Raw genomic sequence first — 4783 nt, forward strand, 5'->3', positions numbered from 1 at the left:
TAGCATCATCAACCACAGCAGAATCTTGGTCCCCAGCAGCTTCATCTTCAACACCAACACCTCCAGAAACAATCTCTTCGCCATCAAACAACTAAACTCGGTGCATCCTCCCTTCTTTTTCTTGCAGAAATATTGTTTTGTGCTTCTTTTGTATTGTTACGACATTTGGGGAGCATGTTTAAAAAGAAGAATAAAATGAGGCCGACTTTTTTTTTGCATTTAACAGATAATTTAAGCGGGGTTTTAAGATATATTCTGATAGATTGCATTTAAACAAAAAAATAATCGTTTTTCATATTTTTCTCGGAACTTGGGTAAAGAAAAGATATTGATTGATATTGAACAAATAAGTTGAAACATGTTGCTTTCGAGACCTTCGAATGGGTCTCTGATGTTGCTTTCATTCCCATTCGAATGGGAATGAAGAGGAAACCCTTCCCTTCCTTCACTGTTTTTGGCACATTTGAATCAATCATTGTCTTTATCCCAAACTGTTTCGGATTACCAGGGCAGTGGCATTGAATGCCCCTCAAAGTACTCACCCAGTAATATAGCTTTGTTGTTCTTCACACTTAATTTGATAGTTCATGAATTTTATTTTTATCTTTTCCCAGGCTGAGTTGATTTTCACGCGGATTCATTGCTTTGGCCTCATCCATTTTTTGTTGTTGTTTATCAGTTCCGTTGGTAAAGATGCGGTGGTTAATTAACCGTTGTTTCTCTCGCTGCTTCCATTGCCATTCCATCCACAAAATCTTCTTTTTTGTTTCCTTTTGTTCCTCCCATTGTCGTTGTTGCCGTTAGCATTCTTTTCTTCTAGTAACTGTTGCAGCATAATCTTTTGCTAAAAAAGCATTTCTTCCTAAGAAGAAGATTTAGAATTGAGAACGTGTACTTAAGGAAAGGTTGAATTATTTCAGAAGAACAAGAAATACTCATTTCAGGAGCGTAAACAAGTTGAATTTTCTTAAACGGTGTAGCTTGAGTGTTGTTGTTCTTCCTTCTTCTAATTTGCCCTCTTATTGTTTGCTGTAAAAATAATTAAATTATAAGGATTGAAACAATTAGAAAAGCTGTACCAAACATTACCTTAAATTCAGGATCCAAAAAAGGTTCAAATTGCCCCCGAGAACGAATTTCTATTAACAAATAAGGGCCTCGGTAGAACGATATTCAAACTCCATTAATTGGTTACTGAAACCCCGGTCAACAAAGTCTTTAATAATTCATGCAATCTACCTAAAAATTGTGATTTCGTGGTTAGCTAACTTACCTGAGGTTTTAGATAAGCTAATCGAGATTGGTTAAGGAAATTTTGGGTTAGCGAGTGTATCTACTAATCCGGTGCCCCTAGAAAAACACTCGCTAAATGGCACTTTATTAGTGAATGCATTCAGTAATAAGCATTCTAAAACGTCAGTTGGTTACCATGTGAATATTTTGTGAAATGTTTTTTTTTTGTTTTGTAAATAAAAAGTTAATGTTACGGTATATCTTGAATTGTATTAATGAATTTGTTTTAATTGGCCATCATAGTTTGAATTAGTGTATTTTGTCAAAAGAAACGCATCGCATGAGATGATTAAAAAAGCATAGGCATGCGTTAGGTATCAGGTTATAAAATGAAAGTGATTTTACAAATAGTAGCTTTTTTGTAATGAATGGAGCTATTTGTCGCTCTCTTGAAGTTTTTTCTAGAACATCTTGGGTTACTCGTCGAAATTAACCTCGATTGTACGTACAGAATGGTTGACGGCGGCTGAGAACTCCATGCAGATCATTCGGCGAGGAGAAATACTATATGGACTAAGAAAAGAGAAAGAATTGAAATCTTTTTTTAAATGATATTACATTCAAGGTTTTACTTCGTGAAAAGAGGTCTCGTCAAAGCTAGACACATTTTTCAGTCGCCTGAAATTAGTCGCTTGTATCTGGAGTTCTGGAGAGAAATCCATACCAGCCCAAATCTATGCAGATTTTGTTGGTGCTTCTTCGGTTTCTGTGTAGATGACTTGCGACAATACCCAATTCTTTGTATTCAATAGGCAATATAGACCTTTTAGCATTAATCGAAAAACAAAAACAGTAGAATATATTTAACAGTTAATTATAAAACAGAATATATTGTTTTTTACTTATTTTTGTAGGTGATATCGAAATTCTCTTCATGAATTTTTTTGCTGCCCTTGTTGCTTTCTTTTCTCATAAAAACTTGTGAAACTGTGTAGCATTGAGATGTATTATTGTCCTATTTTATCGTTGCTTGTATTTTTGTGTTGCAGGTAGGCTTCAGCCTCTTTTTCGATTTTCTATTTTCTCCTTCCTACATCCGAGAAGTGGGTTTATTGAAAAATTTGCAGAATAATCCTACCATATATTCCCATTTGGGATTATTCTATTATATGCTGTGTTGGGGCTCTCTCTATGAACTATGAATGATACAGCACTCATCATGATGGGATTACCGAGGATTATTTTTGATGTATTTTGTAACTGGGAAGTCTAATCGTCAACGCAATTAGATTGATTGGCAAATTAGTCTTTGATATCTGTGGGTACTTAATGAGAACTTGCGGATTTCTATCATTTCATGTTTCAAAGACTTTGTCGTGTGTGATGAACTTCTGTTGCCTAATGATTTTTCTGCAACAGCCTATACTCAATTGCGCACAAAAGGTGATTTTACATAAGTTACTGTTGCCATGTTTGAAAGTTTTAGAACTTCTTGTTTCCTCTCTTTTTTGCATTTTTGTCAGCCGCGTTATTTTCGGGCATATTCTGCTGGCTTTTTTGTCGAAACTATAGCTAGACAAACAGCCATAACATGGTAGAAAATTTTTGTTTCTGGGCAGGAAGAAGAAGGACTGGCGAATAATCTTTTGTCCCTTGTGACTGTTGAACCAGCTATAGTAAAGGTTCTTAATCTGTTGAAATTGAATTCCACTTTCTTTTTCAAGTTACATTCAGAGCCTGTTTGTATAATGAAACCATGTTGAGATTGGACCCTTCTTCTAAAGTACCATTCGTTCTATGGTGTTCTTTTTATTAACACAGAAAGGTGTGTCCCACGAGAAGAATCCATTCCCGGAGTTAAACACAATCATTAGTGTGCAATCAGAACTATGGTATAATCAGTTACTTTTCTGCAATCTATATTCTGTGTCCTAATATCTCTGCTAAAATTTAGGCAACCTGTTTACTCGTAACCAACTGGATTGTGTTGGCTGACAGTCCCACGAGAGGAATCCATGGCCAGACTTAAACATAATCAGTAGTGTGCCTTCAGAACTATGGTATAATTAGTTACTTTTCTACATTATAGATTCTGTGCCCTAATATCTGCTAAAATTTAGGCAACCTGTTTACTTGTACTCAACTGGATTGTGTAGGCTGACAGTTCTGCGAGAAGAATCCATGGCCAGACAGATACATCATCAGTAGTGTGCTTTCAGAAACAGGTGTAAACAGTTCCTTCTCTTCAATCTAGATTCAATGCTCTAAAATCTATGATTCCCCCACTCAAATCTAGGCAACCTGTTTACTCGTACTCAACTGGACTGGGTTGGCTGAAGGTTCTACGAGAAAAAAAAAATCCCTGAAGACCAAAGTTACAAAACATCATTAATGTTCTTTCAGAGCTATGGTATAAATAGTTCTTATCATCAAATTATATTTTATGCCATAATACCTCGATCCCCCCCCCCTCAATTCTAGGAAACCTTGTTACTGGTACTCAACTCAACTGGATTGTGTTGATGACTTTGGTGGACACTCCTACAATTTGTAACAAAAGTCATGCTATTCAGGTAACCACAACAACAATTTACTCAGCGTTAATGCCAGGCTAAATCTCTTTTCTATAGGTGTTCGATCAACTGGCCATATTATTTACATTTTGAATGGACAACCTCTTTGACGCATTATTTCTCGTCTCGGATTTACTTCACTATTCGTCGAATAGTTAGACTTTATTTTCAATTATCTGCTCAATATAACAAATAAACAAAATAAATGTCAGGTTATGATCCACGTCCAGTCCAAAACAAAGTTTATTATTCTGTCCCGTAAAAACTCGAAAATTTTTTAAACAAATTGCAAACGTCAGAGTGTGAGCAACCACAAGCAGTTGGTTGGTATGCAGTAGAAGTGTGCAGCAAGACGTTCTGCAATAGCGAGCAACATTAAACAAAACATTTAGTAGAGAAACACATGTTACACCAGGAAAGTCAATTTACGTACTTTGAGACATCGACTGTTTGCAGATGATCTTCAATCCATCAAGTGATGGTTGTGCATAAATCGGGTAAATTAAAGCACGCTAATTATGCCGCCAACGGGGCACGCCGATCATGACGCCACCAGGGTAGGCTAATCATGACGCTACCTATTCACACAAGTTGATAATTACAATTGTAGTAACTAAAGATTGAAAATAACATGAAAAAATTCTCTAAAATACCCGAATTTAAGGTAAACGGCTTACTCCCGCGATATCATTGCACCATAGACCACGCTATTGATGACGCTTGATGTGTTGACGTCTGCTATGTGTGTGAATAAATTTGAAATGAAAATGATTCAAAAACGAATTTTTACAGATCAAATGTAACGAAAATTGAAATTAAAATTTTTAAAATGATTAATTTGTACACATGTTGAAGCTATTTTTAAATTTTTTTTTATTTATATTTCTTATTTGTTAATTAAACGCTGAAGTTGACGATGAGCAGATGACGCCATCTTCATGACGCTATTGAACCACGCTAGTGACGCCACTATCACC

At 35.8% G+C, this 4783-nt stretch overlaps 1 long non-coding RNA gene across 1 annotated transcript; it reads right to left on the reverse strand.

The window, feature by feature from the left end:
• Positions 1-4031: 4031 nt before the first annotated feature.
• On the reverse strand, positions 4032-4540 carry LOC124326024. The gene is made up of 3 exons (XR_006915507.1): positions 4460-4540; positions 4240-4384; positions 4032-4163 (listed from the first exon to the last, which is right to left on the reverse strand). It is a non-coding gene; the product is annotated as an uncharacterized LOC124326024 (long non-coding RNA).
• Between the last annotated feature and the right edge of the window lie 243 nt (positions 4541-4783).

The sequence above is a fragment of the Daphnia pulicaria genome, chromosome 2 (assembly GCF_021234035.1).
Source record: "Daphnia pulicaria isolate SC F1-1A chromosome 2, SC_F0-13Bv2, whole genome shotgun sequence".
Classification (NCBI taxonomy): Eukaryota; Metazoa; Arthropoda; class Branchiopoda; order Diplostraca; family Daphniidae; genus Daphnia; species Daphnia pulicaria.